This window comes from Balaenoptera borealis (assembly GCF_965194805.1).
Source record: "Balaenoptera borealis genome assembly, chromosome: 4".
Classification (NCBI taxonomy): Eukaryota; Metazoa; Chordata; class Mammalia; order Artiodactyla; family Balaenopteridae; genus Balaenoptera; species Balaenoptera borealis.
The window spans coordinates 28,846,769-28,870,284 of NC_138861.1; the positions used below are offsets into that span (position 1 = coordinate 28,846,769).

The window sequence follows — 23,516 nt, forward strand, 5'->3', positions numbered from 1 at the left end:
GGGATCGAACCGGCGTCCCCTGCATGGCAAAATGGATTCTTAACCACTGGACCACCAGGGACATCCCAACGTTGTTGCATTTTAATTATTGATTAGGGGTAATCAGATGATTTAGCTTTAAGCAGTTTTCCAGATTCAAATTTGTCCATGATAATTCACAGTATAAAAACTTTCTGAAGAAAGTGAATAATTCACAAGACTCAATCAAGACAGACGAGGAGAAGCATGAGGGCAGGTCCTGGTGAGGAGGGTGGAGCCTCTAATCTGTGATGTGCTTTGTGATCATCACTGCTTCCACTCCTCTGCCTTGGCAGAACAGTAGGGACGATTTGGAAAGTCTGTGGGTGGCGGCGGAGTGACGTACCACTCTTGCGCTTAGAATGAAACTAGGGAAAACTCGGGGAGATGAGGAAGAGAAAAATGAAAGGGCTATGCCCCTCCTGAAACAGTTCAAGAATGGGGCTTGGGCCAGGAAATAGCTGGAGCCAAGGACTGGGGAAAGGGCAACAGTGAAAATATCCACCAGGAGCAGGGGCTGGACAGGAGTCCGGAGTGACTCTCCGTGGCTGGCTGCTTCACTATTGGAGGAGATCTGCCCTTTGCCTGTGCTTTGAGACCACATGAAATTCCCCCACAAGCACGCATCCTTTCAATACCCAGGCCCTGCGCATCTTTGGACATCTGATGGGCTAGGAGAGGGGCTCAAATCTGCACATTTTGGAGGCCTGAAGGGACAGATGGGAATGTGTATTTCTACTACCTACAGATGAAAAAAGGGGATTGGATGGGTTAACTCACTCACCGAAATTCTCACAGAAAGAAGGAAGAGTTAGTATTTGAGCAGTGCATTTTTTAACTTCACAGCTGGGGCTTTCTACATGTAATCTGTTTTGTTATAATTGCAGAGAATACCAAGGCAGCAAATACTAGACTACAGCTAGAGATTCTCCTTATGTGTCTTCTCTGTTCTCGGCTGTACATATGTTCTGGGTCCCCCTTGTGGTGGCTGGGCTAGACTAGGCAAGGATGTTGCCCGGATGGGTCCACATGGAGGCCAAAGGGTCCACGTGGAGGTCTTAAGTTCTCAGGTGAGCCGGATGAGTGAGGTGTTTTCTTAGGATGCTGACAGCATTCAAGTTGAGAGAATTTATGGCATGGCCTAAGAGTGAGGCACAGCTGTCTGAGGAAAATTGAAATAATCAGAAGAGAATTTTCTCAGACTCCCACCACCCCATCTAACCATGAATAGCAACTGTACCATCATAGGCTGCCGTCCCACCTCTTCCACAGATACACTTCTCTGCCCTCAATTACGACTAATCTCTCCACTTTTTCACAAGATCCCATTAACTGTCTACCAAAGGACATCACTCCAGCCATTCTTTCTTCTCTCTCTGATCAAGTTTTTACTGTCTCCTGATTCCTAGCAAAAATCACACTTTCTGTTATTGCCCCCATCTTTAAAAATAATCTTCCCTTGACTCCACTTCCTCTTTTAGCTACTGCCCCTTTGTAGCAAACATTTTAAATTCCTTTCTTCCTATTTCTTTTTCAACCCACTCCAATTTGACTTTGTCCCAGACCACGCTACTGAAACTGCTCTTGCCAAGATCGTGAATGCCTCCACGGTGCTAAAGCCCAGGATGGATTCTCAGTTCTCATCTTAACCTGTCAGTAGCAGCTGATACAGTTGATCCCACTCATCTCTCTGAAACACCTTCTTCACTTGGCTTCTAAGGCACCACACCCTCCTAGTGGGTTTTATAACATGCTAGACTCTCCTTTTCTGCTTTGTTGCTTCTTTCTCTTTTCCGTGACCTCCCACAGTCAGAGAGCCCCAGGGTTCAACCTTGATCCTCTTCTCTGTCTATGTTCACTTCCTAGATGCTATAATTCAGTCTCATAGCTTAAAATGTCACCGACCATACAAAGACTTCTGCCTTTCTATGTGACATCCAGCTCTCCTATATTAAATTCTCTAGTTGAAATCTCCATTTGAAGGTCTAACGGACATCTCCACCTTTATACATCCAAAAACTGAACTTTTGATCTTTCTCCTAAAAGTTGTTCTACCTGCACCTTCCCCCAGTTCAGTCCATGGCAGCTTCATCCTTCAAGATGCTCCGGCTGAAAACCGTAGTTAGTCTCAACTCCTCCCTTTTGTTCATATCTCGCATCTGAACATTCAAGAAGTCTTGTTGGCTCTACCTTCTCACCCCCTACACTGCCACGACGCTGGTGTGACTGAATCATTGCTCGTCTGGATGACTGCAGTAACCTTCTAACTGGTATTTCAGCTCCCATCTTTTCCCTCTAGAATCTATCCTCCACGCGGCAGCTAGCGCAGTGCTTTAGAAACATAAATCAGATAATATTGCTCCTCTGCTCGAAACCTCCAATGGATTCCCATCTTAACTGGAGTAAAAACTGAAGTCCTTACCAGGCACCATTACCCTCAGAGCTCATTTCCTGCTACCCTTCCTTGCCTTACTCCCTTCTAGGCAAACAGTCCTTAGGGCTTTTGCACTAGAACACTTTTCTCCCGTATAGCCCTGTAGCTAACTCCTTCACTCCTTCAAGATTTATTCAAATGCCACCTTCTCAATGAGGCCCGCTTGACAACACCACTTACAATTGTAGCTGCTTCCTCCTTATTCTCAGTACCCTTGAATCCCTTTACACCGTTCTATCCATTCTTTTTTTTCCCCATAGTACTTATCACCTTTCAACGTACCTTATAATTTACTCTTTTATGATATTGTCTGTCCTTTTCTAGCATGTTAGCCCCACACAGGGCACGGATTATTGTCTGTTTGGCTCACTGATTCTTAAAGTGCTTAGAAAAGGTGCTCGGTATATAGTAGATAATCAATAAATGTTAAATAAATGAATGCATAAGCAATTTCTGTTACCAGAGACAAGGGCTATCATGAGGTCAGAAGCTGGGAAAATCAGGAAGTGAAGGAGGGAAACTGGAGAAACAGGATGAGGACCACGGACAAACCTAAGATGGCAGGTTTTGTCTTGTATTGTGGAGGTGGGTGTGACACATGTAAGTTACCATGCAGCACCGAAAACCTAGTTTCTTCACAATTCTGCATAGGCTGTGGCTTCCAGAATGTCTACTATTTTGACTTACCCCTTTGCATACATTTTAGTTTGTTGGAATCCCTTTTAAAAATATGATGCCAAAATGAAACACAATATTCCAGATACACTCAGACCAGCATCCCATTTATATCATGGGTCATCATCTCCCTTTGTCTGAGGCTACATGTTCAGTAATGTAGTCAAAGAGATCATTAACTTCCCAGGGTTAAATGACACATGACTCAGAATGAGCCTGCTGTCAACCAAACCCACAAGTTACTTTTGTTTATTTTTTCACACAAACCACACTTCAACACAGTCAACTTAACTCTATTCTTTTAACCTATGTGTATGACTTTTATATTTTTTCTATTAAATTTCTCTTTTCAGTTTAGATCCATTATTCTTACCGGTCAAGATCACAGTTCAGTTTTTTAGTAAACGCTCACAACTTTTCATTTTTGGAAATCTGACAATTAAAAAAAAAGAAAAGATTGTTAAATATTGATAAAATGTTGTCCTGGACAGAGTCCTTGAGAAAACCTACACCAAACTATTTCAAACCTTTATTTCCATAACAACAGGATCTATTTAATACTCAGGATATATAGGTTTAAGCCAGCTATTTCTTAATCTTACCCACAAAACTGTTACTGAATAATTTTTCAGATGCTTTGCTGAAATTTAAATGTACTATGCCTATAGGATTCTGTTGATTTTCCAGTCTAGCATTTTGACCAAAAGATAAAATGAGGCCTGTTTGGAATACTTTTGTTAGATAAACCTGTGTAGCCTTTTGGGGAGTCCTGTATATGATCGCACAAACCATCTTTTGTTAATTCTGTCTTACAGTCAGGCTTACTATCTCCTATTTGAAGATTTGATCTTCTCCATCACAGTGACATTTTACCTTTGTTTATTTTGTGACATATTTGGAAGGAACAATTTATATACTCCTTCTGGTTGAGAGGTCCTTGTCATTTAAATTTTAATATATTATTTTCTATAAACGCACATATGAAAGCTAATCATACAGATCTTAGTGTCATCTTTCTTTTCCTATTTTGCTTGGCTCTCTTCTCTCCTTATCCCTCTTCCTCCATTCACACTGTCCATTTGCTCCTGCTCCAAATACTCCATATTAATGCCTAGTGTACATATTACATATTTCCATATATTTTGCACTCATATAATCACAGATGACTTCCTTGATGAACTCTTAGGTAGCCTATTTCAAAGAGAATCAGTTTAATTATCCTTCCCTGAGAGATACTATTACCCATAAAACTGTCCTAGAAGCATCTGTTTACTTTGAGACCCCAATCTAAAAGTAATAGAATAATCCATTTATCCTTTCACTCAATAAGATTCATGGAGCTCCTCCTGTGTCCCAGGAACTGTGCTAGGTTGTGCAGCAATTCTGAGACTTGCCAAGATATTGTGTTTAATCCACCTCTGTAACTTTTCTTTCGCCTCTGAGGAAAAAAATTCTCTCCTGCTTAGTAGGCCTCCATTATGAACTGATTGTTTGTATCCTCTCCAAATTCACCTGTTGAAGCCCTAACCCCCAACGTGGCTATATTTAGAGAGGTGGCCTCTAAGGAAGTAATTAAAGTTAAATGATGTCACAAGGGTGAGGCCCTGATCTGGTAAGATTAGTGTCCTTATAAGTAGAGACACCAGAGAGCTCTCCCCAGAGGGAGATAGAGCCTACTGGCTAAGAAACACAGATTTATACCACAGATTTTTGTGAGAGGGAGAGGGGAAAGAGGTGGTGAACAAAAGAATACTCTGTGGTATATGAGGGAAAATATCTTCATTTAATAACATCAATAAAATTATGGTTATTCGTTAGATGAATACTGTTACCTGTGTGTCCCAATTTCTTTCAAGACTCAAACATGCAGATTTCTGCTACAATATTCAGCAGGATTAAATATTAGCGTATTATGGGCTGAGTTGTGTTCCCTCTCCCCCATCACCTTGGAGTGTGACTGTACTTGGACATAAGACCTTTAAAGATGTGATTAAATTAAAGTTGGGTCACTGGAGTGGGCCCTAACCCAACCTGATTGGTGTCCTTATAGGAAGAGGAGATTCTGATACAAAAAGACACACCAGCACTGTGTATACAGACAAAAGCCTGAGTGAGGGCTCGGGGAGAAGGAGGTCCTCTTCAAGTCAAGGAGAGAGGCCCCAGGAGAAACCAAGCCTGTAGACACCTTGATCTTGGACTTCTAGTCTTCACAACTGTGAGAAAATAAATTTCTGTTATTTAAGCCACTCAGTCTGTGGTATTGTGTTATGGCAGCCCAAGCGGACTAATACAGACAGGATATAAGGATTGCATTTGTTTTGTTTTTCTAACCCTCCCTTCTCCTAACGTTTTGCAGGTACTGCAGTTACCTTCTGGTCCCTTTGCTATTTAGGGAAATTGTTCTGGTCTGCTCTCAGATACCCTGAGCACAGTATTATTTCTATGAGTATTAAGTACTGGCAAATTCATGTGAAGAATGTGATTCTCCTATGTTAACCAAAAAGCTGGCTATCATGGCGTTAACCAGTCATTTTGAAAAACATGTAGAGTACAACATTCTATCTATTAAAAATCTGTTCTTCCAAAACAATGCATAAGCTTGCCTAGGACACACTCTGAAAGCACTTTTCATTTATTATCGTTTATCATTCTTTTTACTTGAATTTTCCTTCCAGGTTCTGCCTGTAATATTCTCCATCTCCTTTTTATAAGGACAGAATTACAGTGTACCCCTCCAGATGGTGGGAGGGTGATAGAAACAGATCCTAGAATGAGCCTTAACTCTTAAACCCACACTCAGTCTTCAAGGCCAAGGTGACTCAATGTAGCATGCAGAAAGTGAAGCCAGTGTCCAGGATTGGGGCATGTGGTATTTAAAATAAATAAATAAATAAATAAATGAAAGGATAGAGATGGGAAACAGCTGGAGTGACTCAGAACTTATTCTCTGGAGCCCAAATCTCCTTGGGGTTCCTTAGCTAAATTCCCACACTTAGTATATTTTTTTGAGCCAGATTCTAATCTGTTCCCTGCTTTACCATGGAAGCCTTTGCCCCACAGCTGGGGCTCATTTGGTTTGGAGTTTCATCTATAAATTGCTGTCAGCAAGGAACTTTAGGAGCTAATTGGTGAAAGTAACCTAAAAAGGGAACCCCAGAAGGGAACCAGAAAGACTCTGAATTTTCATCCTTTCTCTTCCCCTAAGAATTGTGTTACCCCTTGCCAAGAAACAACTAGCTTTGAAGCGTGAGTAATCTTTCTTATTTAAAAGCTAAAAACCAACTTGGATGAGATGCCATCAAATGAAAGTATGTTTCTCAGTCTCGTAGTTGAAGAGTATGGAGTGGATAGTGTTTGCGATTCAAAGTCCCACTTGGACACACTTCAAAGAGCAGGCAGAACTGCTAAAAGCTCCGCCAGCACCAGGACATACAGATTTCTAGTCACTGGGGCCCGAGCTCAGTTTCTGCATCTGAGGAGGATCATAATTGCTTTCCTTTTAATCTTCTTTGCTGCTTATCAAATGGAGGTCACTTCACAGCAGGACATAGGTTCAAAATAATAAGAGCAAAATTTGTAGTGATTTGATTTTCCTTAAAAAAAATCTTTGCAGTGATACTGAAGCTTAACAAAAGTGCAGGAATTTAAATTGGAATAAGGGAGTTCAGGAACAACTCAGATGATGGAAAAGCAATTCTGGCATCTAAGAACTGGTAGTGAAACAGGCATAGTAGATGTGAATGTCAGTTCACAAGCTAAGGTGTACAAATGTAAAACTTTCCATTTTTATACAGCAGCTAATTTTTATCTCTAGATTCCACTCCATGAAGGTCATGTAACTTGATCTCAGTCTATTCAGGGTCTTCAATGCCCAAATGGCTGCTCAAGGTCACCTGTATACATCCCTCAAATAGGCAGTTTTGTGGTATCCATTATCCAGTAAGGATGCGGTCATTTGCTCGTACATCTTGCCATCTTGATGCCTCTTGTGCCTATGCCTAACCTATTGGCTCCAGCAGCTCTATTTACTCCTTCCATGTAGAGTCTGGAGCACAAGGACCCTCAGGCCACTTGACATGGCACACGAGAAATCCTCCCCCAGGTATTTAATCGTACCATAGAGACGTACCTGTGTTTTGCCCACTTTCTTCTTTCTCCTAAATAATAGACCTGTTCCATTTTAAACACTACATTCATTCCATTTTTAGGGTCTTTTTCAAAATATGAGTACAGGATAAGTATGAGTAGAGCACCTACTCTATGCAAAAAAAACCAAAAACCAAAAACCAAAGCAAAACAACGAAGCAGAATAACACTTTTTAAAAAAAGAACATACTTCTATTATAGTGGCTTATATTGTCAAATGTAAGAAACGTGACAATATAAATAATTAGTATGAGAAAAATGTGATGGATTTTGTGACTTTAAAACAGTGCATCAGGGGCAGGGTGTGAGGACACTAGAAGTATTCTTGGGGGAGAGGAGTCTTGGGCTGGGCCTTGAATGAGGTATAAATTTCTGCAGGCAGATAAAAGGTGATCGCAGGGATAATGGGCATTCCAAGAAAATCTAGTGGTTTCTCCTGGCTCTAGATCTCCAATTTAGATGACTTCCAAGAAGCACAGGCAGACTTAGGGTCAACTTACAAGTTGGAATATAACACATGGGGTTTGAGTTTCTTTGAGGTTTGAGGGTGTCAAGGCCAGCTTAGGTGTACCTCAAACAGAGCCAAAACTCTAGATTAGTTTCAGAGCTCTCCTGATTTCCTGGAAGTGCTCCTGACCACAAGACCAGCCTCTGGGTCAGAGCAGATGAGGAGATCAGGAAGCCCTCCCCACCAAACCTCCCACCCGCTCCAGATGGAGTGTACAATTGCCCCTGTCCCAGCCACCTCTTCAGCCCTTGCACGTCTCCCTCATTGGAGTCATCACATTGCTCACTTTGTTTACAGGGTCATCTTTCCTCCATGCTCTGGTCTCTTTGAGAGCAAGATTCTGTTTTATTCTCAGTGCCCCTTGGTGTCTTCAGCATCTAGTACTTTCCTAGAGCCTAGCCTAGGAGGAACTCAATGAATTGAGTGGAAATGAAGAGACACCACTGCCAGCTCAACTCCCTGCTAGTCTTTACGGAGCTCTGTATTTTTATACAGGTTGTTATGAATCTCATCTAGCTCTTGTGGTAGAAAGTGGGTTGAATTAGATATTCTCTTTTTTTCCCATTTATTTATTTAATTAAAAACTTTTCTTTGTATACATTTTTTACAGGTTACTTTCCATTTACAGTTATTACAAAATATTGGCTATATTCCCCGTGTTGTACAATAGATCCTTGAGCCTATCTTACACCCAATAGTTTGTACCTTCCCCATCCCTTTATTGTCCCTCCCCCACTCCCCACTGGTTACCACTAGTTTGTTCTCTATATCTGTGAGTCTGCTTCTTTTACATTATATTCACTAGTTTGTTGTATTTTTTAGATTCTACATATAAGCAATATTATGCAGTATTTATCATTCTCTGTCTGACTTCTTTCCCTTAGCATAATGCCCTCCAAGTCCATCCATGTTGCTGCAAATGGCAAAATTTTATTCTTTATTATGGCTGAGTAGTATTCCATTGTATATATATATACCACAGCTTCTTCATGCATTCATCTGTTGATGGACACTTAGGTTGTTTCCATGTCTTGGCAATTGTAAATAATGCTGCTATGAACATTGTGGTGCATGTATCTTCTCGAATCTATGTTCTTCTTTTGTTTGGATATATACCCAGGAGTAGAACTACTGGGTCATATGGTAGTTCTATTTTTAGTTTTCTGAGAAAACTCCATACTGTTTTTCACAGTGTCTGCACCAATTTGCATTCTCACCAACAGTATACAAGGATTCCCTTTTCTCCACATCCTCGCCAACGTTTGTTATTTGTAGACATTTTGATGACAGCCATTCTGACAGGTGTGAGGTGATATCTCAATGTGGTTTTGATTTGCATTTCCCTAACTTAGATATTCTGATATTACTATCAGACAGATGAAAGAATGGAGACTGTATGATTAAATGACCAAGGTTCCATAGTTAATAAATGCATATTTCTGGACTTTGCATATTTCTGGACTTTGAATTCCACTTTTTTATTGTGCTCTACCTTGTAGAGTTAGTTTCAGACCTATGCTTATAAAGAGGAACAAGTTCTGAAGAAGATTTTGATGGGACTCACAAAACTCTCTTATTACATTTATCTCACCCACCATTTGCCATGAATTCAGAAATACCCTTCTTTAAAATTCATTGTTTGTTAAAACATGATTTTCAGAAGATTACTCTTAAACTTCATGTTTTCTGGTAATAATTACTTGACAGTAGAGCTTACATGACATGGGTCAGTTGTTTTTCCAGTAATAATAATAATAATAAAATAATAAACATAATAGTAATAAACACCTGATTAGTGCTTTATCTATTTTAATTAGTCCTTGCAATAACCTAAGGAGAGAGATACCATTGTTTTCCCAATCCAGTAGCCACCCAATGTCATCAAACATTTATTAAGGGTCTACACTCCCTACTGCTATGTGCTAGGAGATAGAGCAATGCATGAATCAGAACAGTTTCTGTCTTCATGGAGCTTTTATTCTAGAAGTGGATAACAGGCCAACAAATGAATATTATAAATCAGACAATGATAAAAGCAATAAAACAAACAGCTAGGGTAATGTAATGAAGACTGACTAGGGCAAGGGAGGCGTGTGACTACTTTAGTTAATATGGCTGAGAAGTCTGAAACTTAAAGAATGAGAAGGCACCGCCAGCAAAAGTTCTACGGAGACCCCTATAGAGGACATGGAATCTCTGCCCCTTTTTCCCATACCTTGCCCTATGCTTCTCTTCCATCTGGCTGATTCTGAGTTAGATACTTTTATAATAAACTTGTAAGTAAAAAAAAAAAAAAAAAAGTCCTATGGGCAGGAAATGGAGAAGACCTTGCTCCTTATGACTGACTGGAGCTTGGGAAAGAGTTGAAAAAGGGAAAGAGAAGAGGCAAGGCCATTCTTTATATGTAATAGTAAGAGTTTGAATTTATTCTAAGTACCATGGGAAGAATTTTCCCCCGGGGAGTTTTATAAACATCTCTATTTTAATAAGGATGATTTGTAGTTGTTGTAGGTATAGGAGTAGGGAAAACCGTCAGGAGGCCATAGCACAGTGCTGGTCAGAGGTGAAAGCTGCTGGAACCAAGATGGTGCCTGGGCATATGGAGAGAAGGGAGTAGGGTGGGAAATATTTTGGAGGTGGAGCCTCCAACTCTTACTGTTGGATTGGATGTGGCAAATGGGAAGAAAGGAAACCAGGATGACTCCTACATTTTTTACTTTAGTCACTGAACGTTTGTGTCATTTTACTGGGATGGGGAAGGACTGAGGCAGGAATCAGTCTTGATAAATGAGATGAAATTCAAGAATTTTTGTTTGAACTGTGATTTTGAGTTTCTTTTAAATATCCATCTGAAGTCTTAAGGAGGCAATTGTATATGGAGTCAGGATCTCAGGGGTCACCGATGTTAAACAGAAGCTTCTAGACAGTGAGTTTTGATAACATCATAATAGAATTTTTATGGTTTCAACATTTCTGGTCCAGAGGAGAAGCCACGTTTTCAAAAGTATGCCTTCACATTGAAAGTTTCAGTTTTTATCAAAACAAGTAGGCTGTAATTCCCACCACCACCTCAGGGTGGCAGTAATGTTAATCAGGAAGATCACAGAGGAAGCAAGCTGTGTGCAGTTGGGAAATAAAATGTGCAAACGTGTGTGCACGCGCTGTAAATAAACTTACACCACTCCTGGGAAAAGGAGGTAACAGCAAGGATTGTATATTGGAAGTCAACAAAGCCGCTTAAGAAGACTGCTTAAGATATTGCTATTAAAATCTGAACTTTGATAAACCATAATGGAAAAGAATATGAAAAAGAATATGTATTTATATGTGTATAACTGAGTCACTTTGCTGTACAGCAGAAATTAATACAACATTGTAAATCAACTATATGTCAATAAAATTTTTTTAAATGAAAAAAATAAAATAAAATGAAATCTGAACTTTGAGCAAATATAGAGACTATGTCTGGTAATACTGATATCCAAATGCACCCCATTCCATAGCAGAGTGGTGTAGAACAGGAATAGACAGCCTTGGCCAGAGGATTAACAGGATGTGACAATACAAGGTGAAGATAAATTTAGACCAAATCAGAACAGAAACCATTCTCTCAGCTATATCTACCAAAGAATTTTCACCAAATTGTGGTGAGGAGTAACTAGAAATTTACATCAAAATCCCCACCATACATCCTTTGTAATTTTTTGAATGCATTTATGCCTAAATTAACTGTTTAATAAGACAACTGTATAATAAGATAAATATATATCTAATTCTAGTTTCAGTTCAATCTTTTTAGACTAATCCATTTTGATTTTCTTACTCACTAAGTCCAAGGTAAAGAGAATCCCCAGATTTTGTTAGTGCCCTGCTGGCTGTTACAGTTAAGATTCTGATGACTCCAAGGTGGACAGAACCAGTTGGTGGAAGCTCTCCCATGATGCTGTCTCAGCCAGGTTAATTCCCTCCCGGATGTGCTACAACTAACACCTTAAAACATGAACACAGATAAATTGGCCGTATTTCTTGTCTGAAAGCTAGCAGAGAACAGCCCTAAGCAAGTGGACCTGGCCTAGGTGGGTTTTGCACTGAGAAGAGGGGATGTACAAAGGTATAGAGCACTTGTAAAGAAAAAATGGGCCCAGGAGGGTGGTCTCAGCTTCTGGGAAAGGGGATCTCCACCTCTGCTGCTCGACTCGAATCCATCTATGCTCTAATTGGAGAACCCAACTCTTCCCCCTTTAGACCTTGCCCAAGTCACTAAAATGCTCAGGAAGTCCACCAGAATTATTCATCCTTGTCAGTTAATGTTTAGGGCTCACTCACTGCATGCTGGTCATTTTACTGACGAGGCAACTTGCTATGAACCCTGCTCCTCAGGACGTGGAGGGCTAAATGGAGCAAAACAGAGGATTTGGCAAAAATGTGGCCCCAGTGGGCTGGATATTCTTCTACATTTCCCAGGATATGGAGAACTGCTGGGTCAATGACTAAGCCAGAAGCTCAGTTTCCATAGAGTTCTACTTGGTTTTCATTATTTTATACCACTAGTTGTGCTCTGCATTATGCCCATAAACAAATATAAGAAAATATATCATAAAGCCCATGAGACAAAGGAACCAAAATGGAACCCATGTCAGGCCTTATCAAATACATTCATGAAAGCACATGGACCCATTTTATGGGGCATGTTTGGATATGAATGAGAAAAACACTATTTAAATGATACAGACAGAGAGATACCAAGGATTGATAGCACATAAAAGCTAAAGAAACGTTACAGGTGATACAGTCAGATGTTCCTCAAATGGTTTTTAAACTGTAGGACATTTTCTTCCACTGAAAGTTTATGCAGAAGCCCAATATATAGAGTAAAGCTTTCCTGTGCGAGGGTGGAGTGAGGGCTTTTCCTTCTTAACCTCGCCTGAAGCACATCCAGAGAACTGGAGAGGGTCAGCAGGATCATTCTCCAAAACTAGCTTCCTGGCCCACAGGAGCCCTGGGGTGATTAGCCCCAGGTCACATTGTAAATAAGTAATTACAGCTAGAACTTGGTTCTACTGACACCAGGTCCATTGAATCACATAGTAGGAATCAGTTTTTCCCACCCCCAAATTACATGGAATCAGTGAAGAAAGGACTGTATGCTTATTGCCATTGCTTTTGTTTAGATCTTTCTCACTTTTGAGAAGGAGTTGAATGGCCAGAATGAACCACATGCTTTTATAACTTGGCCTTTTCTTCTGGTTTTGGGGGAAAGTCCAGCTTACTTAGCTAAGAACTCGAGTTCTTCCAGTCTGTTCCTAGGTTGTCTATTCGGCCCTATTGACGACTCCACAATTTGCCCATCTGACACACCAACTTCTCAGCATCCTGTGCTGGCCTCTTCCCTCTCCCTGGACCCTATGTGTCTTGTCTGGGGCTGACTTGTCTTTTTCAGATGCCCTCCTCCCATGTCTCTTGTCACTGATATCTTAACATCTCAAATCTCAACCCTTCCCCAAAGCTTTTCAGATGCCCTTCTCAGCTCTCACATCCCTTCTGCTAGTTCTCCAGACTAGCACTTATCAGAGATTGCCTCTTATTAGAGTTATTTAGTGCATATGTATCTCCTGCCTTCTCAGTTGTGAGCTAAGAGGGCTCTGGAAACATGTCATATTCATAACATCAGGCAAAATCCCTGCCCATCCTAGAGGTCCCCAAGCTCTTAGTCAAATAGAATTGCACAAAGTATATAGAAATGGTCTTTTTGTCTTGTTTTGATTACAAGTGACAATGGAGTTACAAAATGGAGAGTAGAGACAACCCAATTATGGGATTGTTATAAAAAATGAGATTTTTGGAATTTTATATTTACAGGTAAATATAGGGATATTCAATATTCAAGGAACTGGGAACCTATAAAATATGTTACCTGAGGTTTTGAGTATGTAGGACTTGAGTTGGTCAGCCTGTTTCTGCAGTTCTCTATTGAATTCCTTCCAGTTTTTAAAAAATATATATATTTTTGGAGCATTGCACCTCCAGTTGATCTATAATTTCTTTCTTAGAAAAAATTTTCTCCTTTTTATTTTAAAAATTTTCTCAAAATTTACTGTTTTTCTGACTTTGTTTTTCTAGGAATTCTGAAGGTATTGACAGTTAATTTATTTTATGTATCTAACTCTATACATTGTAAATTCTATCATCTATTCATCTATCTTTCTATCTCTATCAGATAGTCAGGAGCAGGTTTAAAAAGCCGTCATTTTGGTTCTTGCTTGATTATAGACGTTAGTAGAAGGATAGTCACTCACATTGTTGGGCCTTCTGGAATCATCTTTCAAAATATGTTCGGTTGTAACAAAAAACCAAATGACATTATAATTGAGACCATGAACTTTGGAGTTAGGCTACCTAGGTTTGAATCACAATTTCACTACTTCTCAATTGTGTGAACGAGGGCAAGTTACTTTAACTCTCTGTTTCCTTGACTGTAAAATTGGGATAATAATAGTACTTACCTCCTAGGGTTGCTGTAAAGACTAAATGAGGTAAAATTTTAAGTGCTTAGAACAGCACCTGGCACTAGTTATATTATATAAGTGTTAGTTATTACTATTCTAGAACCCTCTTTTTGATTTTGCCCTTCCACCTCCATCCCCCTGACATGCTCTTTGGGATGTTCTCGAGCATTAGTTATATGGTTGAGATGAACATGAGTAAATATAAGCATATGCACCTCAAAGAACTCTGCCTATACACTTCTCTAGGGTAGGTGTTAATGCAGATGAGAAAGTTCTTGTATCAAGAGCATTGTAAAAGGGTTAATGGCCCTGCTCATAACCGGGAGTAGAATATGTGGAGAAGTGATTAGAAATGCAGTCACCGCATTAAGGAAATGTTCAGATACTATAGTATGGGCTTTACCATAGGTAACTTTTGGTGTATTATTAAGGTATGAGCAGAGCTGCATATCTCAAAAAGCCATTCTTGACTGAGAGGTTTGCTGATGTTAAAGAAGTGCAAATGTATACAATTAATGGCGGAATGATGGGGGGAAGTGTTTGCTGACTCAGTCCAATATTGAGTTGCATCTGATTGATATTATTTACAGCTCTTTGGGAAACAACAAGTCTCCTGCATGCCCTGAGAGGGTTTTAATGATCCCTTTGCTTGCCATCCGTCTGCATAATAAGACTAAACTTCATGGACATTTTCCTGAGTTTTGAAACTCTGCAGGTTTTTTTTTTTCCCTTACCCTTTTTATATTTCTAAAGTATATGTGTTTAGTAGAGAAAGGCTCCAAGTTGTGCTCACCATGCTTGATTGGACACGTAGTTTTTCCACTTTGGGTTTTAAATAGATTTGCAGATTTAGGAATCTGCAGAGGTGAAGCTGCTCTATGCCTTCCTGAATGGACTATCTACTGCCCTTAACCAGATAATTCAGCACCCACCAGAACTTTCCAGTTAATGTTTTCCATGCTTATTCATAGATATAGGTCCAAATCTATATGTTTACTTTTATTTTTAATATTAATATTTGCAGAAACAAAATGATGGATCCTTCATTCATAGGAGCTGTCAAGGCAAGAGAAGAGGAAGAGGAAATGGAATGTATATGTGTAATTTTATTTATTTATTTATTTTTTTGCTCCATAAAATCATGGCTTGACTAAGGATCCCGGCAAGTAGTCCTAGGGGAAAGTATAGGCTAATGCCAAATACCTAAATAAAAACCAAAGACCTCACATAAACATTCAGACATCCTGTCTCCATAATATCAGATAGCCAGATGTGTGAAAATATCTGCATAATGGACTGAATTTTCTAGATTTTATCTGACGTGTGATGTTATTTAGAGGTAAACCTGGCTCTAAATGATTAAATTAGTTCTTGGAAGTCTCGAGTGCTGTCTTCTGTGTGAGACCCAAGAAGCGATTGGAAGGTTAGCAGCTGACCTAATAGCGTTTAGCACTAGATGGTCTCTACTTAGCTACTTACTTGGGCATGATACCACCTTGAAGAATGGATCTTAGTGATCTACTAAGTTAATTTCATCTCAAAACATAAACAATTGTTCCCAGAGAATAATTTGGTAACAGTGATTCTGGAAATGATATGAAAACACCTGGAGAAATTTGGTTATGTTTCTAGAAGAAATCAAGGAAAATCTTTGTTGTATTACCTGGAATTACTCTTAAGCGTGACCATGAATGTTTCTTTACCAATCTGAGCCTGGGTTCCTTCCTAAGTAATGTAGGTATAACCATACCAATTTTGGAGCTGTTATGAGGTTAAATAAGAAAATCTGTGTTAAAATATCTAGTCCAGGATCTGACACATAATAAGTGTTCAATAATGGTAGCCGGGGGGTGCTATCACATACCTAGGCTATTGACAAAGCTTTGCGCTAGTGTAGGGTAACTGCACTCAATCCTGCCATAGCTGTGGCATGAGTGTTTAATGCTGTTCTCTCCAATAACTGAGTAAAGTACGTTTTATTTTTAATAACTAGGACTTGAGGATGCTCCATTTTGCAGAGTCTTCAGTTGAGAATGCTCGACTAAAGGGCTCTCTCCTTGAGGGAGCTCAAGTTAATAGTTGATAGCCCTTCTGTTAGTCTCTGCTGCCCAAAGGAATTTCTCTCTCTGCTCCTAGAAGAGGTAAGAGAGACGGATGCAATGTTTTATCAGATTGGGAAATGATTATTGAAGGTAATGCTTACTACTGCATGATTTGATTTTCAACTTGCCAAGGACTTTGAGGAATTTAAACTTCTAAGTAGTTTCCATGTATTATTTTTTTTTCTATTTAATTTAATGATTGAGGGAGTAAATGCCATATGTAGATAGGTTACTTGTGCCTGTATGTACTGCCATGTTTCAGGGACTCTGAATGTTCAGAACATTGGTGGATATATTGCTAGGAAGCAGACATGAATGAAATGTGTCAGGATGGTTTGAACTATGGACTTCTGAACATTGTTCCCGAGAACCCCAAGATGAGGGTTGGAACTTGAATTCTGAATGTCTTTCCTGTTAGGAGAGAGTGCAGAGAAAGAGGCCTTACTGTCACTCCGGAGACATACTCTCACCACTCTTTCACCACGAAGGGCAGAAGAATAGGATGTTAGCTAGGATCCAGTTTCAAGACAAAAAACTAAACTGCTCATTTTAACAGAGAAAGCTTAGTGAAGAATTGCTAATTTGGTATTAATGAACTAAAAATGCCCCAAATGAACATTAATGTATCACAGAGAGGTGGTCCCTGTCCATAGGGGTGGCTTCATGTGTGTGTGACCCCTGCATTTCCACAAGGTCTCGCATTTGGAAGGGCCCCATGCTTGGTTTAATGCTCTGCTGTTGCCATCTTGAAATTCTTAGTGATTTTTGAACAGGGATATAATGTTTCCACTTTTCACTGGAACTGCAGATTACGTAGTTCGTCCCACCTGCAGGAAGAGGCTACCACCTTTAGGCATGCGGGAACAAAGGGAAGAGGTTGAGATTATTACACAGAAAATCTTTGAGGTATGGACGCCATGTGGTGCTGGTGTCTCCGAGTCCAGAGAAGGGACCCTGTGAGTCTGGGGCATAGACCTCTGAGAGTGAGTGCTGGCTGCGTGGCGCTGGAATCTTGGAAGGAGCATGCCAAGACCGGTTCTAGAATCTCTGAGGTGGCACCATGAGGCTGGTTCTGTGAATGTTAGAACTTCAGACTTCCTACTACTGGAAGGGATTGCTATTGATGGTTTGATGAAATATTGCTCAGTGATGCTAATAAAGCCAAAGTCCAAGAGGAGCAGGAGACAAGAGATTCAGGAAGCAGACAAAAAGGAGCCAATCCCCTCTCCCTTTCCCAGCCTTCCCATCTTCCCCTTGTCTCCTATGGGCAGCGTTTAACAAGCAGCCAGCTGGCAAAGCACCACTGTGGCCTGTAGAGTCCTAGTTCCAGAGTCACAAATGACATCCAGAAAGGTGTATGTGGAGAGAGAGCTTAGTAGCTTTCGTGAACACTAAGAGACTAGGAGAGAAGGACGAAATATCTCAAGTCTCTGTCCTCCCAGCAGTGTTTGCAGTAGCCCCGCCAGGACCAGTTTAGGCAGACCTTCTGATTGTCACATGAACCCTCGGAAGACTCAGCTAACGTGACCTTTCCGAGTTGACCTTACAATACTTGTAGCTCCATTTTGCCCCGAGAACTTTATGTGATACATAATTCTGGTTCAGACGGGTGGTGAAATGTTCCAGTGCACACATGTTAGAAAAGGGGAGGGAATACCTCACTGTGCAGAATACGGGCTTTCCCTCTGAGTGCTTCCTGGAGGGAAACGTTTTATTTTAAGTAAGCATCAGATGTCAGACTTCTCCCTTTGTCTTTTCTCAAGTTTGGAGTTGTATTTGTGCCAGTGCTTGGGGAAAATTTGATAAACATGAAGTTTACATCTAGTACAGTTTTTTAAGAAAATTCTTTACTCAGTTAAGGTAAAGATTATTATTTCATTTTAAATGAAAAACTTTTACATTGAAGGATTCCAAGTTCCCTATAAAGCTGTCCACCCTCCAGATGAGTGGGTGCTCATTTTTCCTTGCCCTGTCTCACGGAGCTGTGCCATGCCCTCCAGATTGCTCTGGCAACCAAAGCTGTAGCAATAAGGAGTTCAGCTCTATAGGTGTGGTGGCATGAAAAAAATTAGGTTCTGTGATAGCACTTATAAGAGTGGCATCCTCACCATACATCCCTTTCCCTATAGCTTTTTTTTTTTTAATAGTAATCTTTTATTTATTTATTTATTATATTTATTTTTGGCTGTGTTGGGTCTTCGTTTCTGTGCGAGGGCTTCCTCTAGTTGCGGCAAGTGGGGGCCACTCTTCATCGCGGTGCGCGGGCCTCTTCACTATCGCGGCCTCTCTTGTTGCGGAGCACAGGATCCAGACGCGCAGGCTCAGTAGTTGTGGCTCACGGGCCTAGTTGCTCCGCGGCATGTGGGATCCTCCCAGACCAGGGCTCGAACCCGTATCCCCTGCACCAGCAGGCAGACTCTAAACCACTGCGCCATCAGGGAAGCCCCCTATAGCTTTTTTTAAAAAGCAACATATGTATGTATTAAGGGAAAAGGGTTTCATCATAATGATGACGTCAAGCAAGGTGACTATATGAATTGAAACTTAAGCTTACCTTCACAAGGCTCATTTCTCCACCTCTAGTGCTGCCTTCTTAACAACATCTTTGAAAGCCAGATAGGTCTATAGTTGCTAAAGGGCCAGAGGTATAGGGGAGAGAGAGAAAGCCTGGGACAGAATTATTTTGTCAGAGTTGTTCACAAATGAAGAACCAGTATAGTAATAGTTCATATACTTGTCATCCATCATCCACCCCCGTCTTCATCAAAGAGGAGTGGAAGGCACCTTATAATAGAATGTCAAACCTCTGCCTTGAGCAGTTCAGCCAGGCCCAGCTGACATGCTCAGCTTAGAGCTGTCGTTAAGGGGACAAGCAGGCAGGCTGACAGGTGAACTTGATACGCTTGATTTCAACATCATTGTTGGATCAAGGGCAGACACAGCAAGGGTGCAGAATTCAGTGAAGTTATTGCTTACAAAATGCCAAAGGTAGGGTCTAAACAAAAATATCTAAGAGAAATCCATCTGTGAAATGCATTTTCTTCATAAAGGGCACAATCTACCACAAAGCACAAAAGAATAAAGCTACCCTTCCTGCTGCTTCGCTCGGCTCTCTTTTTCATTTACCAGCGAGGATTCCCAAATTATATAAACATGTAAAGGCTTTGGTGCTCTTCTGGAGAAAGGAAGAAAGAGACCAAGCTGAATCAGCTTCCTAAACGACTTCGTTATTTTACCCTGATGGCTTTAATTAGAGAAAAAATAACTGCATTGAGACCATCTGCATATTCATAATGTAGAACATATGGCTGGTTTTCAGGATTTTGAAAAAGAAAATGCATTAATACCATGCTTCTTTCCGTTCATTTCTCATATTCCAGACTATTTCTTTGAAAAATAATATACTTGAAAAAGCTGTTTACTCTTTACACAGGCCAAATGTTCTCATTCCTTTAGGCTTTTTGTGTTGTGTCTGCTACTATTGTATATTTCAGCAACAAATGCTAAAACAGAATATGGTTGTTTATGATGAGGAATGCCCCATAAGTGAGTTCATAACACGTTGTAGATGTGTATTTACATCAACACATTGTCTTTTGATAGGCATAAATTATCGGAGTTTTATTTATGGGAAAGTCTTGCTAGAATTTCCTGAGAGCATGATGAGGACTCAAGCCAAGAAGGGTATGTAGTGTGTGTGCACAGGGACGTGTGTGTGCTTGTGTGGATGAGGGTGTGTGTATCTTAGACAGGACATAACAACGTACATCTAGTTTAGACCAAGTGAAATAATTAGCAATTGTGAAAATTAAAATGATCAAATTCACAGAAATTATTTCAGACTTAATGTTATACTGGTAAGATAATAAATAAATGGATTTATTAAACAATTTTTGAATTTTAAATTCTTAATGAAAGATAAAGCACTCTCTAGTTATATTAGAAGAAAATGGAAAAGCAATAAAACTTTCAGGTTTTTTCTCGGGCTTTTGGGTAGTCACTGGATCAATAAATCCAATTCCCAGTGTAAGGCAACAAACAAGAAAACAACCAAATCACTAGAATTGGCATAACTATTTTCAAAACAAAGCATAAAAAGGTGTGAACAGGGGGAAAAAGATTAGGAAAGAAATGAAATTTTGCTCCTCTGAGACCAAGCTGCCATGTTTGTAAAGCAACAGTAAAAAGAAACACGTGAAATGAAAATTAGATGGCAGAGTCGTGTATGTTGTGGAGAATTGGAGGAAATCCACCTTCTCCCCAGGAGGCTGTGTGTCTGGTGGACATGGTGCATCTTAGTTATTCTTGGTCCTCCAAGTCTCTCTAAGGCCCCCAAGGGCTCAAAGATGCAATTTCTTTCTTCCGCTTTGCCACACTCTTTTGAATTTGGCAAGAGGCCTTAGGAGCTTGCTAGCTCAGATGAAACCACTTGTAACTTGTCGTCCAGTTTGCAGATAAAAAAAATGGAGGTATTTGGAGAAGGTATTGTCTATTACAAAGAAAATACTTCAAGGCAGTAATGGACATTAAAATAAACATACTGCTTACATCAAAACTATGCCAGAGTCTCTGTTTTGCAAGAGGAAATGATCCGACACTTTCATTTATTAGTGAAGGCATTGGAAATTTCCAGTATTTCACAAAATCTACTGTGATGACTATCAAATTGGGAATGATCTTGCTTTTATGGACACAGTAAATGAGTGACTTCTTTTCAAGCAATTGACTTAATTAAAATGAATTTTGTCTTTTTTTCCCTTCTAGTTAGAACATCAAACCTGTGATTTCACAAGTATCCCGTTTTGAAATAGACTGTATTAACTCAGTTCAATTGCTATAGCTCTTTGAAAGTAGAAAGGATGTCTTCTGTTTTTATCTGTCTTCTGATTGCTAGTAAAGATGATACAAAGTTAATCACTTTCATATGGTTTGGAAATTTCCTTCATATTTACTGTCCTTATATCTACCTAAAAATTCCTTTTGCTTTCCTTTTTACTGTGAATATCAAACTTATTTGCAATGAATTCAGTCTGGTGTTTCTTGTGTATATATTTATCTTGGTTGTAAGCCGTGAAATATAAGTATTCCTTTTGCTCTGGGTCCCATATTGTTTTATTCATCCTATTCATGACTTTTTTTCTGTAAATTTTATAGTATTTGGAACTCAATTATAGCTGATAAAGTTGTCCCCATTCTTTTTCAGCGGACAGAGTGTACTTAGATGTAGCAATGCCATGTTTTAGTAAAATATGGACAATTCAATCAGTGTGACTCTCCCGCTTTCTTTTTTAAAATTTGCTTTGGCTTCATGCCAATCCAGAAGTGAACATGGAAGATCTCTTAATAACTGTTTTCCTTTCCTTACTGACTTGTGACAGAACGTGATATACGTCTTTTGGTTCTGTGCACTTAACAATTCCTCCAAAATCTCAATCAAATCAATTATTCATTATGAAGTGGCTCAAACTTTTGAAATAAGTTTTCCTTTTTCTTTTATTGTTGTAAAACATATGTAACATAAAAGTTACCATTTTAACCATTTTAAACATACAGTTCAGTGGTATTAATTAGTACGTTCCCATTGTTGTGCAATCATTACCACCATTCATCTCCAGAACTTTCCCATCACTCCAAACTGAAACTGTGTACCCATTAAACAATAATTCCCCATCTGCCCAGCCCCTGGTAACCATTATTTTACTTTCTATCCCTATGAATTTGACTCTTCTGGGTACGTCATATAAGTGGAATCATAAGGTGTTTGTCCTTTTATGTAAAATTTCCCTTTTAAAATGGATTTTACAGCTTTAAGGAGATGACTTGGACTCTCCAGATTGCTCCTCTACTTACCTTCAGTTTCCAGTTCCGTCACCAGCCCATGGAGTACGGCGGGAGACCCATGAGCCCTACCCACTAGCCCCGGTGAAGACCTACCTCGATTCACTTCATCAAAGACGTTCATTTTGCATCTTACCAGGTTGATAGAATATATCACACTCATATAAAGAATAGTTTTAAGTTATGTAAGTTAAGGAAAGCAAAATATATTGAAATAATGAATTAACTGAAATTATTCCCTCTGTATCTTGTGTGTGCGTGTGTGTGTGTGTGTACTCAGAAAGGAAATGATTTTGCTTGGTAACATTAATAACTAATCTCCATAAGTCATAGTATAGCTCACAAAGGACTTTTGTACAGACACTTTCCTATCAAACATGGTTAATGTTTACTAATTAACGTAGTAATGTTTCTCCCCACATCTAGATGCTATAATTCAGGCTCAGTGAGATTCACTCCCTCACATTCACGAGGCGAGTGAGTGGTGCTGCTGGGCCCCAGTGCAGTCCCATTGTGTTGACTGCCACCTCCCTAATTACCCCCCAGTGGCACAGGAAGCCCCGTCTGGGCTGCGTGGAGTCCCAGTTTGGTGCGCTAATCAGCAGATGCAGTGCTGGCCTTCTTTTAATTTGACCTTCCGAGAGACCTTCCCCTGTGTCCAGCGCTCTGCTACTCGCTCTGAGGACCAGACACTTGACCTGCACATTGTGCGGCTCCGTGAGGGTCAGAAACTTCCCATGTCTGGCAAAGAGCTTCCCTCAAGCTGCAGTAATTAAGGATCAGGAACTCTTTTCTCTCACCAAAAGTGGGTCACATTACAGATAGTGGGGAGAGATAGTGTGGAACTAGTTCGGAGTGGCAGCTGACCAAGTTCTGTTGCTGGCAACAAACGTGGAAAACGGCCTTATGTTAAAGTCCAACATGAAATTGCAAACGATTAAAATAATAATAAAAAATGCTGCCAACGGCATTTAGAAAAAAACCTTTCAAAATGCAAGGAACATCGTGTAAAGCATATTGGTTTACTCTGTGATCTCTCAGCTGTATCTCTGTGCCCGGTCTGTACAGGAAACAGCGAAGACAAGGAGGTATGCAGCAGAAACCTCAGCTCTGTGCTTTCTTGACTCTTGGAGCCTTGCGTTCCCAAGAGTATTGTCAGAGTGGTTTTAAATTTTTTTTTTAAAAATGTAGCTTGGCAGAGCTGTAGAAGTGTTTTATTTCTTGAACCCTTGCTGGACAAGTCTGTTGACAGAACCGTGTTCTGCTGGTCCGGCAGAGCTGCCAGGCGG

At 40.0% G+C, this 23,516-nt stretch overlaps 1 long non-coding RNA gene across 4 annotated transcripts in view; it reads left to right on the forward strand.

The window, feature by feature from the left end:
- Window positions 1-23,516, forward strand: part of LOC309628247 — a 212,883-nt gene that overhangs the window by 59,390 nt on the left and 129,977 nt on the right. For 3 of the 4 annotated variants that reach the window (XR_014244289.1, XR_014244290.1, XR_014244292.1), the window contains one exon: window positions 1-16,479. This exon is cut by the window's left edge. This is a non-coding gene — a long non-coding RNA (uncharacterized lncRNA). The remainder of the gene's footprint in view (window positions 16,480-23,516) is intronic. The other variant, XR_014244291.1, reaches the window with a different exon arrangement.